The sequence below is a fragment of the Pogona vitticeps genome, chromosome 8 (genome assembly GCF_051106095.1).
Source record: "Pogona vitticeps strain Pit_001003342236 chromosome 8, PviZW2.1, whole genome shotgun sequence".
NCBI classification, from domain to species: Eukaryota; Metazoa; Chordata; class Lepidosauria; order Squamata; family Agamidae; genus Pogona; species Pogona vitticeps.
Window position 1 is genome coordinate 19,759,693 of NC_135790.1, and position 13,769 is coordinate 19,773,461.

Below are 13,769 nucleotides of genomic sequence, written 5' to 3' on the forward strand. Positions count from 1 at the left end.
ATCCCCGACTAACAGACTGCTAATGTCATCAGGCCTGTAGGAGGTTGTCAGAAAGCAGAATCTTTATCGTCACCAAACTGTGGTTTCCCATCCCTCCTCGTTGAGTATGTCTAGATCATTGGAGGTATTAAGTAGACTATAATCCTAGGTTGTTATTTTTCTGTCCTGTATCTGAAACAACATGTGCTCATCCCTTTTATAGACATTTTGTGTCACTTACACCCCTGCCTCTGGGCATACTAAGAGATTTTTGGCTCTGATGTCAAGACCAATCCCCAAGTGCCTGCATTGGGACTCTCTGAGCTATCAGTCACAATTTTCCCCAAAACAAAGCTGCGGTTTCTGCATATGGATGTATCCAGGCCACCCAAGTGCTGCCTTCACAGGGCTGCTAGTGTATCACTTGATCTAGTGGTTCAAACTCATACAGAGAGAACAAGACCCACATTGATCTCCCCTTATAATTCTGTTGAGTCCATAAAACAGAGAATCAGATTGAGTTATCTTTCCCATTTTCTTTCTGAATTCCTCCGTTCCCTCACTACTTAAGTAGACTTGATCCTTTCAAAATAAATGCAATTTGGAATGGTTTCCATTTCCCACCACAATCTGGCAATGGTCCTAGAATAGCTGTGAGGCTTAAAGTTTTTTTTTTTTTTTTTTTAAAGTTTTTTAGCATGATATTGTATTTTCGGTAGGCTCCTTTTGTCCCAAAGGATCCTTAAATACTTTACACACGAAACAAATCCATCAGTGACACTTCATCCCTTTGGGTGCCGTTCATCTCACAGAAGCACTTGCCTGGACTGATGGATGGAGTAATATTTGGGACACCTCCCACACCGTTTTGCATAAGTGTTAATCTGAACTTCATGGTTGGGAATGTTTTTTACTGTCATACTGGTAGCAGAGCCCAGGATGCCCATGGGTCCATGCAAGTATGCCAATAACTGCTGGGGTATAATAAACATGATGGTGTATAATAATCTTAGAACTGCAGAGCTGGATGGGACCACTGAGTCCAGCCCTTTTGAAGGAGGCACCGTGGGGAATCAAACCATTGAGCTATCCAGCAGTTCTGTAAGCCAATCTCCAGAGAACTCCATATTGTTGCAAGCTGATATGGGTATGTTGAAAGTAAAAAAAGAGAATGCATTACAAATGCCTGTGTGATCTTGTATATTGAAGAATGGAAATGGAAAACAAGGATACCTGGGCTTTGAAAAGTTACTTTGTTTTGGACCACAAGGTCAAGAATTCTAGACAACCTACATGAGGAAAGGTAGAGGTAAACTTAGACTGAGGCATAGATAGCTCATGGTTAGAAAGGTGTGGAGGGGAGCAAGTCATCAATTTTTTTAAAAAAAATATTACCGTTTGAGCTTTTAATTACTGTTTTAATGATGTGAGCCACCTTGGGTTCTTTTGGGAAGAAAGCTGGGATAGAAACATTTAAAATATCGTCATCCTTCTTTATTACGGTCACAGACCAGCAAGATTATTTAAAAAAACCACAAACATATTTTAAATAAATAATAGATAGAATCACAAAAGATCTGCTATCCAATTTTCTCTTGAATTTATTTATTTATTTATTTATTTATTTATTTATTTATTTATTTATTTATTTATTTATTTATTTATTTATTTATTTATTTATTTGACTTATATCCCGCCCATCTGGTATATCATACCACTCTGGGCAGCTAACAACAAAAGACATACAATTAAAATAAAAATCCATAAACGTCAATTATTGAAAATACTGGCAATACTGACAAGTACCAAAAGATAATAAATGATAGAATGCCTTCAGCATTGGAGCACTTACAACCTCCTGAGGTAATTGGTTCTATTATTGTACTGCTTTAACAGTTAAGAAGCTTTTCTTGATATTCTGCCTAAATCTGGCTTCCTGTAGCTTGAGCCCATTATTAAGTCATTCCTACAATGTCGACTTGGCATGCCTCTGTGCTCCAGTCATGACATGCCTACGGGCACGGCCCCGATCCATCTCCTCATTCTTGTTCACATTTTCAGAGTAGGAAGAAAAATGACAGCAATGGGAAGGGGGGAAAGCTTCAAGATAAAGGCAGCCTTCAGAAAAAGAGGACTTGTCCCTTATGGTTTTAATACTTGTGTTGAACAGGTTATGAAAGAATAGGAGCCCAGGCCTCCTTTTCATCTACCCACCTAATGTCAGCAGTGGATCCCATGAAAGTACGTAATCTTGCCAGGTGCTCAATGACATCAATCCCAGGTTGAGATGTTCGCACCTCTGGAGTAGTGGACAGCTGTCTTCTTAGAAAAAGATAGTCTTGGTTACATTTCCATGCCACGGAAAGGTGATGCAGGTGGCCTGTTCAACAGGATGAATGAATGAGGAAGTTTGCACAGTGCTCGGCATGTGTTGAACAGTGTTACAGAAATAACAGTGCCTGCATACTAGATGTGGTTTAGAAAATTCCATCTCTTTCTCTTGAACTGTTTTATCAAGAATTGGATAACATCTTGTGTTGGACGGGGAGAAGAATATTTTAGAACTGCCTTCATGATTAAACCTGATGCTGGGCAAACTCCCATGTTGCATGCATATGAAAATTCTTCAGATCACTGGCAGGTCAAGGCGAGCCACACAAAGAGTGTTCAGTGTAAGCGCTCCATTTCAGATGGTTCACCTGGAATTCAATCCTCCACGCTGGAGGAGATGGCAATCTTTGTTTTCCTTTTGAATCACCACAAAGAAGCTGTTGCCTTAAGTGTGTTAACCCTCCCGTCTCAAGCCTAGCAGCTGTGTTCCCATGAAAGAAGATAAAGATTGAGATTTGGTGAATGGCTTCGCCAAGCAGAGGTAACCGGTGAGTCTCACTCACCTCGCTTCAAGCTACTACTCAACAACAGAGCCTCATCAACAAAGTGTCCCTCCCATATCTGATGTCTCTCCTGGACCCCATTTTTAGAACAGCAATGCCAGGTCAAGTAGTTTCCGATTACCATTTTGGAGTCCATTAGGAGAGAGTCACCACCAAAATGTGCTGTCGACTATGATTCTATGGCCGAGGCCCTCTTGTTTGTTCATAATGTCCTGGAATAACTTGACTTATCAGATACTGGAGGTGATTCAAGACTGTGACCAGAAGTTGGTTGGCTTCCAAGCATCATCTTTTTTCTTTCCATGATTACTGGGCCCCCAAAACGAACCAGCCTTGTTTCCTGGTGTCATGAGAAGCTCTCATTTCTTATACAGCTGTGGCTGTGGTGGGTTTGAAATTGTTGATGGAACATGATATATATTTAACAATGCATATTTAATCCAAACTAACAGACTCTCCACTGCTTTGTGGAATTTGTGAAGGTATTGGGACTTCTGGCCCTTCAAATGTTATTAGACTTCAATTCCCATCATCCTTCACCATTAGCTATAGTGGGCTAGAGATTACAAGAACTGTGCCCATACTATTTGGAAGGCTGCACATTCGGCATGGGATGCTACACAAAACGACCGTGCCCATTTTAAGCCAAGATGGATTTTGGCAACTGACGAACAAGACAGTAGACAGAGGCAAAGCCAGTAGGCTGTTTCTAGCTGTTTTCCCCATTTTCCTCCCAAATTATAGTAAGAAGGCTTAAGCAAAGGGTGAACTATGACATCACTGGGGTTGAGGGAAATGCAGAAATGGGACCAAACTGGGAGACATTGAAAAGCACTGGACAGTGTTTGTCCGTGAAAACTCAAAAGTGCCTATTTCTCTCAATGGCTCGGATGTAGTATGCAGCAGGAAACACCTTTTAGCAAAGTCTAGTAGCCGGGGGTTGACACTTCCTCATCTCAGAATACCATAATTGTTTTGTGTTTCTTTTTCTGGCACTGAAATGCTGGAGAACCTGCCCGGGCTGCTCCAATTCTGCCAGCTTGCATTTACCAAAACATTACAAATAAATCAAAAAGCATCCAGTGTCCATCAAACCTCCCATGAAAGTAAAAAATGAAAAAGACAGAGAGAGAGAGAGAGAGAGAGAGAGAGAGAAACGTATCCACCATCACCTCTCACCTGTCGAAACGCACCAGACAAAACTGCCCCCTCGTTGCCCTCTAGTCACTTCTGTGTCTCAGAAATGGACTTGATCTAGAGACGACAGCAGATCTGTCTGGGCTGGAGGGAGTGCCAAGTGGGCCTGATAACATGACCGGAAACCCATCAGAGACACCTGGCCTTCACCCTCTGCGCCTTGTCAAAATTACCTGCCAAAGGAGGCTCTGCTGCCCGCCTGCACCTTCTCAAGCCCTTAATGGGTAATAGGAAACATCTGCTCGTGGGAAGTCTTGAAACATCAGTGGAAAAGCGGGGGTGAGGGAAGAAAGCCATTCATAACTTTGGCTCATTACCGGGCGTGCTCAAGATGGGATGGGGCATTTTAAAGGAACAATGATCTAAAAACCACCAGCACTGAAGAGGAAAGGCAAATCTGGCTGTTATTAGTTGAGCCCATGGATGTTTTTAATGGGGCAGTGCATTTTTTTTAATGTGCACTTTGTGTGGCTAACTCAGGGGCAGCTGTTTCCCTTTGGCTAACACATAACAAATCTATAGGCACCTCTGGCTCTGTCGTATGCCAGCCCCGTAGTCACAACAATAAAAAGGTGGCCAAAGAATATAGGGATGCAAATTATGCCTCTAAATATTCATCCTTTTCATTCATCCTTTTGTTATTAACAAAGAAAAACATCTTCTTGCACTAGTAAATACTGGATATATCCAGGGATGTCACAAGTTTCAGTCCCTAGTCCAAGTCTTTCGTACTGAGTCCCAAGTCTAATTCTTTGGTACCATGACCCAACTCCGGGAGGCAGTGGAAGACAGGAGGGCCTGGCGTGCTCTGGTCCATGGGGTCATGAAGAGTCAGACACGACTTAACGACTAAACAACAACAAAGTTGCAACATAGTACTGGATTTCAGCCATTGATAGCTTATCCTAGAAGTGGGCAAAGTGTGGCCGTCTGTTGGTTGGCACCTCCCTGTGGCCGTCTGTTGGTTGGCACCTCCCTGCATTCTTCTTCACTGGCTATGCTGGTTGAAGCCAATGGAAGTTTCAGTTGGACAATACCTGGAGGGTTGCATGTGGCCCATCCTTGCCTTATTCTCCTCTTTGCACCTTCGGTTTGCTCTGCATGTCAATAAGCATGAACAGGGCTAAGGCTGGTTCGAGATCCAACACAGCAATGAGAGAACTAGTGCAAGGAATTAGATGATATCTGTCTTCAGACCAGGCGTAATTTGATCAGGCTGAGGGGTGAATACTGAGGCTATGACATTACAGGGCTCAGCTTGGTCCTTGGGGTCAGCTGACTGGATGGTCAGGTAGGGTGGTCCTTCAGCCTAGGTTGCCCTCTTGGAGTGGGGGGATAATGCTGAGTTTGCTGGGTTCCCTTGAAACATTGGAAGTAAGCCTCCAGAGTTTAACCAGTAGAAGATTTGGTTAACCTTCCCATTAGGCAGAATGAGGCAGTTGCCTCAGGCAGCATATTCTGGGAAGGGGGTCAAGAGGTTAGAATATATCTTTGTATCTCCTAATCCTTCCTTCAGGATTACTCTGTCCCTCTGATGAAGTGTGCTTTGGTACTATACATGAAAGCTTATTAAAAATAAAAAAAACTGGTTGGTTTTATAGGTACTTTGTTACTGTTTCTCATGCAAATTGTTATTTAAGACTAACACAGCTCCCTTACCTTCATAATGTTATCCCTGTGTCTGAAGAAGGAATGAATTGCCTACAGCTTACCTACAAGGGATATAAAGGAGAGCCATTCTGTTTGTGGCTTCAGGTGGCAGCATGTCTTGGGACAGCACTGGCCCATTTCAGCACAGCACAACACAAACACTCAGCACCTGATGTCCTCCTGCTTAAACCACACAGTTGTCCCCTAAGCAGATTCTGGTGAAATACTCTTTAACAGCCTTCATGTTGATGATGGATTCACAGGCTGTAAATCGAATGCCACTGACGCAGAAGTTATGCATGCTTCAACTGGGGAAAAAATCAACATAAAACAGACAGCTTCAAAAAGTACTGAGAGCCAACTGGTTTACATTGATTGCTCCTTAGAACTACCCACGCTGTGTAATTAAAATGAGAAAAACTGGACAAGACGATATCACCCACACTGACAAAATGCCTAACTGATTGAATGAAAGCCAAAGGCTATCTGAATCCTTCCAGATCTGGCACCGAAATGTAAACACTCCCCCCCATGACTATCCTACTCTAAAGGAAAATAATAATCCAGAGAATCAGTACTCAGTGAGTTAGTGAAGCAGAAGAACCTTGTACGTCAGTTGCATAAAGTGACTGAAAATCTGGAACCAGTTTAATAGGAGTATCCCCCCTAAGACATTTAAGATGTATTTAGAACTTGTCTGGAGGAGTCTGTGATGAGAGGGAGGCGTATCTTTCCTGGAAAGGTTGTGTGTGAGAACTTGAAAACAAAAGGACAGTGAGAAGTGGAATAGCAGCATCGTCACCATCACCAATTAAGATGGGCTTTTGGTATGTGTTGCCCATCCTTTCCAATTAATTTCTTCATGTGTCTATGGACCTCACCATTGCAGTGCATGGTAACCATCACTGGTTTGTATTATTTTAGCTATTTCAGAACATCTCATTCCAGTGGGGAAAACAAACCTGGTGAACTGCATGCCTACTAAGTCTGCTGTCCGTATGCTATTAACTGAGCATGGGGAATGTCAAGGTCTCCCTGTTTATGGTTCTTTCTCTTTGCATCAGATGGGGACTGGAAAGCCCTTCAAACAGAGGACACCTTTCAACAGATAACTACCTTCCATAAAAGACAAAGACCTATTGTGGAATCTCACTTTGTATTTGAAGCTGAAAAAGAACACCTCGGGGACGGATGGGGAATTCATAATGTATTCCTTCAGTTCCCTGAAACACTCCAAGTGATGCAACCAAGAAGAATGCTTGTCTTCTTTTAATACTCTGATTTAATGGCTGGAATTCTATTGCACAACTGCATGCTGCCCGTATCTGATGACACAATCAGCAATGCTATTTCAGGAAAATCAAGAGTCTCTTATTCCGCTCTGGAGATTCCTTTCATTGCAAACTCGAGCTGCACAATTATATCAGTTGTTTACACAACAGTATGGTATAATGCCTGAGCCAGCGAGGTCTGGGTTCAAATCCCACTGAGTTGATCTTGATTTCTCACTTATTTGCAATAAAATTTCAAGTGGCATAAAGTTTCATGTACTCCAGCCCACTTCCTTAGATGATTCTCCAATAGTTCTGTCATTGAGTTCACTATTAGAGCATGCGCTGAGGATGAGAAGCACAGCCATACTCATGCTTCATGGCAGAACTGTGTTAACATGCAAATAGTGAGCATAGAGGACTCTTATTTATGTCGTCTATTTGGGGAGCATTTGAACAGCCATGCAGCTGTTTTTCTCCACAGTTGGGCTGTGCTTCCCAGGATCAGTTTTGTGAGTAGTTGCACACCCAACTCTGCAGCCAGTGGTCATAGGAAGAAGTGCACTCTGGAGGGTAGGAGATGCTTATGTGATGGTGGGATTAAACAGGCTTCTTTTGATACATTTTCCAGTTTCTATTTATATAAAACCATGACGAAGCAATGAGGAAAAGAAAGAAGGGAGTATTTGCATGGCAATTCTCCACAGGAACCATGAGGATGGAATTTGTTTCATCTTTAATCACGAAAATTTGTGCAGCACAATAGCGTGTCGACAAAGGTTCCTGCAATTCCTCCCACGGGCACATTCATGCACACACACACCCATATGAACACACGAAGCAACAAACGAAGCCCTCAAGAACCTGCATTACAGGAGTTCCCATCCCTCGGCCTAGGTCAAGTGAGCGCATCAATTAAAAGCAGATGTAGAAATGGTTTGCCTAATTATTGGGAGGCAAAGCAGGAGCACAGATGAGGGAGAGAGATACATAACATCATTTGGGCCAAACTGTGGTCTTGTCATTTGTGAGAGGCTTGAACTTCCCAAACTAATCTTCACTTGGGTGAGGGAGGGGCAATGAGTCCTAACAGAAAACAGATTGGAAATGGAGGTAATTTGGTGAGAGAAAAGAAACCCTAGAAAAACTATGAGTAAGGAATATTAAATCCAGCATATACATATTCATAGGATTGTTGAGTAGCTCAATGCTTTAGGAATCTGGCTGCATAGCTAGAGGTTGTGAGTTTGATTACTCCATGTGCGTCCATGAGAAGGGCTAGATTTGAGGATCCATAGGGTCCCTTCCTGCTCTGCAATTCAAAGATTATTATAGCCTATGGGGAGGAGCCTGCAGAGGGATTAAATATTGTGAAGAGATGTTCAAAAGCATGCGCTTGTAATCTAAAGATTAGGCCACTATAATGAGCTCTACGTGGGACTACCTTTGAAGTTGATGCAGAAACTCCAAGTGGTGCAGAATGTGGTGGCCAGACTCCTTAGTGGAGCGAGAAAATACCATCACATTTCTCCTATTCTGGCCGCGCTGCATTGGCTGCCCATTCGGTTCCGTGTTGACTTCAAAGTTCTGATGCTTACATATAAAGCCCTAAATGGTCTAGGGCCTCGATACTTGGCGGAATGCTTACTTCCACCCAGTTCTACCCGTGTCACCCCTGCGAGTCAGGAGTTGAGGCTGAGGAGCCTGACGCCGAGGGAGACCCAGAAGGAAAAAACAAGAAACCGGGTCTTCTCAGCGGTGGCTCCTCACCTCTGGAACAACCTGCCTCCGGAGATTTGCGCGGCTCCCTCGCTGGGTATTTTCAAGAAACAACTGAAAACATGGGTGTTTAGGCAGGCCTTCCCCCCAGTTAATCCCTGACTTTCTCTCTTGCTTTCTCTATTATGATTTCTTTCTGTTTTTTCCATCTTATAGAATTCTTTAATTGTGTAAAAATTATTTTTATTTATATATTGTTCTTGTATTTTGTATTTTGTGTTGTAAGCTGCCTCGAGTGGTCGTAATGACCAGATGGGCGGGGTATAAACAGAATAAATGAATAAATGAATAAATAAATAAATTTCCCCAAAATTGGCACCTCCAGGGTGACTTTTCAGTGATTTATGACAATTAAAGACCACCACCACCCTGAAGGTTCCGTGGCCAACAGTTTCTGCATAACCGAAGGGACCCCAGTGGATCCTCAGGACCTTCAAGGGAAAATCATAAACATTTCATGTTTGGAAAATCACTGCAGCTGATGATGTCATCAGCCTTAAGTGGTGTAACATATGGAACAGTGTCTCAGCCAGACATTTCAGGATGTCTCTTAACCAGCCATGCCTTTCCCACTCCCTTGGAAAATGAATGTATGTTCCAAGGAAGCTCATGGAAAGTCTTTACTTTTGCATTGCTCCAACCAGAAGGTGTTAACAGATGGATCATCAACCAATCCCCAGTATTCCCAGTGGTTTTTATTCTTACAGAGGCCTGTTTTCCTTTCATTCTGATTGTTCGGAGAAACACAGGATCAGGCTTACTCCAGGCCCATGTTATCCGATCAAACAGTCCAATGGGAAGCCTGCTCCTATACACTGATGACCGCCAAGAATGAAAAGGATGGACTATTGCAGCAACTGCATAGGGACACAATAAAGAAATGTGGCTGATCTGATGTTGGGGCAGTCATACATCAAAAATCACCACCATGGAGGCACAAGCCCCTGAATGAACAACTTGCTTATACTTATGGACATCTCCAGGTTTCCCCCAATTCCCCTGATACTTCCTTTCTTAGTCTTGAGAAAAGAAGATTGAGGGGAAGTATGATAGTACATTTCAAATATTTGAAGGGTAGTCATTCAGAGGAGGGACAATCATCCCAGAGTGCAGAACACACAATAATGGGCTGAAGCTATACGAAGCCAGATTTAGATTGACTATTAGGAAAAACTTCTCAACTGTTAGAGAAGTATGATGGGAGGTGGTGAGTGGTCCGATGCTGGAGGCATTCAAGGGGAATTGAACAACCATCTGTCAAATCTTCTTTGATTTGGATTTCTGCCTTGAGCAGGGGGTCGGACTTGATGGCCTTCCAACTCAATTATTCTATGATTTGTTGTTTGTAGGTGATACCATTTTGATCACACATACGCTACAATATTCAGCATAGACTTCAGAAATAGAGGGAATAATGATATAAGACTTACATAAATGTGTCCACAACAATTTGCAAAAGAGCAAGCGAAAACCTAAGGGACATTTCAGGGGAGCTGCTCCAAAAACATTGTTCACCTCTCCCAGAACAGACATTGACACATATTCTCATTGCCTCCTTCAGGTCTGGCTCCAAAGTTCTGTTAACAAAACATCTCCCTGCCAAACTGATGGTAGAAGAGAGAGAAATTGCGAGGGATTAGCCGAACTAATCAGGTGAATATCTGGATACACCTAATTTGTCTTTCTTTCAAGGCTTGGTAAGGGAAACCAAAAGTGGGATTAACGACGATGATGAACAGTGGGGTTGTGGAGAGATTTGTAGATTTCCCCCAGTTTTGAACTTTACAAAGCATGGTTCCACATTTGTTTCTTATTTTGGAATCCAAGCGGCAATTATGGTTATCATTTTTCTTAATTGGTCTCTTGAAGAACAAATTTGCCAGTGCGCTTTCATGAGGGAGAAAGAACATGCTCAAAACTTTCCCTTATGAGAAATTCTTGTAGGGTTTATTGAGGTGAGAAAGATCAGCAATCCTTTTGTTCTCTGCCACTGGTTTTGTCACTGTGTCCCCGAGAATCCCCGTGTTCCTTAAAATCATGTTGAAGTTTGCTCTTTTAGACCCAAACTATGGCCATTATCCTATTGGCAATTCCATCTAGAGCAGACCCATTATCTTAGTGGGATTTAAATAAGTCTTAACTTACCATTCAACCTCTGATTAAATGGTCTGTTGCTACCTGAGACTAATAATGCAATACAGAACTGTCTTATTTATTTTCTTAAATGTCTTACTGATAAAGAAAGATGACTGCCGAAGAATTGATGCCTTTGAATTGTGGTGCTGGAGGAGGCTCTTGAGAGTCCCCTGAACTGCAAGGAGAACAAACCTATCAATTCTAAAGGAAATCAACCCTGAGTGCTCACTGGAAGGACAGATCCTGAAGCTGAGGCTCCAAGACTTTGGCCATCTCATGAGAAGAGAAGACTCCCTGGAAAAGACCCTGATGTTGGGAAAGTGTGAAGGCAAGAGGAGAAGGGGACGACAGAGGACAAGATGTTTGGACAGAGTCATTGAAGCTACCAACATGAATTTGACCCAAGTCCGGGAGGCAGTGGAAGACAGGAGGGCCTGGCGTGCTCTGGTCCACGGGGTCACGAAGAGTTGGACCCAATTAAATGACTAAACAACAACAACAATGGTGATGGGCGGATGATCAAGATCAGAAAGATGGAAGATGGAGAAGACATCATACATCCTTTTCTGTCTACTGTGGTTCTGACGAAAACCCAGCAGTGTTAATGAAAGAGAGAGAGAGAGAATCAATAACATGTGCAGATTGGAGACACACATAATTCCCTAGTTTCTTTTTACAGCCTGGCTCCCAGACTTACCTAGACTTCTCACCTTTTAATCATCAAATAAGTAAAATAAATATAGAAATAAATATAGAAATAAATTAAAGTCTCTTTGCCTTCCTCCTCTTCCATTCTTCTGCATCTTTGGTGGTTCATGCTGCTCCCGTATAATTTCTGGAACCTAGTAAAGATGCCCACACCCTTGTTCTCTGGAACCACCACAGATGTCAACTCTTGCTTATAAGAAACCAAGTATTTTTGGCATTTCTGAAATTTTGAGAATACCCAAGCCAAAAGATGGTTCCGATGTAGGTGCTGCTTCATCAGAAGAAAATGCAACACAGCCTGTTAAGATTACATTGACTGGCTTAAACTCAGGCAGTGAATTGACAAACATTCCTGTAGTCAATTGTTAGCAAGTCTGGCCCTCCCATGAAGAAAAAGGGTGCAATTGTCTCAAGAGATGGATGCTAGAAACAGGAGCAAAAACTCCTTTGCCAGCTATTCTCATCTCCTGGAGGTCAGAGCCTCAGCTGAAGTAGTCCCCTAAGCTAGCATCTTTCCTCATGGAGTGAAGGTTGCTTTTCTATTCACATCCAGTCCATCTGCCTTCCATATGTGGAATAGAGAGGGGGCATTGATTGCCCCATTGCTTCAGGAAGAGAAATGTCTTGGTCTAGCATTGATTGCAGTCCTACACATTTTATATAACATCAGGGCTTAACATTTTTTTAAAAAAAACCCATTCCAAATACTTCTATATAGTCTTAACAGTCCAGAAGATAAAAAGACTAGGCTTCATCAAACTCTACATCTTGTATAACAGCCTAGAAATCAACCTCAGCCTACGAAAAAGGTCCATATATGCATAAACACATGTATACCTACAGGGAGAATGAAGGGAAATGAAGGAGATCCTTCAAGTCCAAACAGAAAGGAGGTGAAGTTCATTGTTACAGAGATGAAGGCTCAGTGCAGCTAAATGCTTCCTCTTGCATGGACCACAGTCTGCACGGGATCTCTCACTGGACGCCTTCAGAGATTTAAAATTATTGGAAGGAAAGCATCACCACCAGGTGTCATTATATTGAACCCATATTTCATTGTGATGGAGAAAGGGGGGGAGTAGTAGTAGGAAGGAACAAAGGCTTCTATTTGCTCCAATAAAAGGGCACTTAGCAGAACTGGCTCATTAGGAAAAGATTAACTCTGCCAGTTCACTTCCCAGGGAGTTTGTTGGAGCCCAGGCAGTTCAGTCAGAGGAAAAGAGGCTGAGCAGAGATCACAAACTTTGGCCAGTTCTTTGTGACATAAAGGGTCACCTCAGTAGACCCAGTGAAATTGACTTCGAGAGAACCAAATATTGCAGAAAGAATCTAAGAAAATGTAAATGAATGCAAAGGAATACAAAACCCCTATATTTAGGCAACAGTGATAAATGAAAATTGAATGCACAAAATTGAGGGAATTGACTTAGAGGTCATCCACATGGATCAGCAGGATAAGAGCCAGTACTAGACATGGGTTATTTGTATTTGTATCTCCGGGGATATGAATTTGACCCATGACACCACAGGTACTGTGGAGGCCCAATGATCGGGCTTCGTGCGATGCTAGGGTCTTTCATCTTTATGCCAATCACGGTAGGAGCCCAGAAGGCTTTCCCCGCCTCCTTGTGCAGCTTACCATTGATCAGCTGAGCAAGGAGACTCCCCATCCCGCCTCCTTGCCAAAGTGGTTGTCCACATGGGGAGGTGGGGAAAGCCGGCCAAGCCCCTAACGCCATTGGCACAACAACGACAACAAAGGATCCCAACACCGAGCAGAGCCCGGTGAGTGGGCTGGCCACTTCTGGGAGATGGAAGGGTCATATTTGTATCCTCAGTGATATGAATACAAATAGCCCATGTCTAACCAGCATTATACCATGCCTGTCAAGGAGGTTACTGTGATTGTTGGCTGCCTTAATAAAACCTTACTTGTGAAAAGTAGTATTATTTTACTATATAATTCTTCACTGATCAAGTTCTTCTGGAGTCCTAGCAAGTGATTATGTGAGTTATACTCCAACTTCTCTGAAGGGCCAAAGTAAGCCTTGGGAAACATTACCTCCACCAAATTCATGGGGTGAATGAATTACGCTCTTTCCCGGTTAGGTGATGCAACTTATCCACCTTGGCTCTGATGGGTGATTTTCTAGCC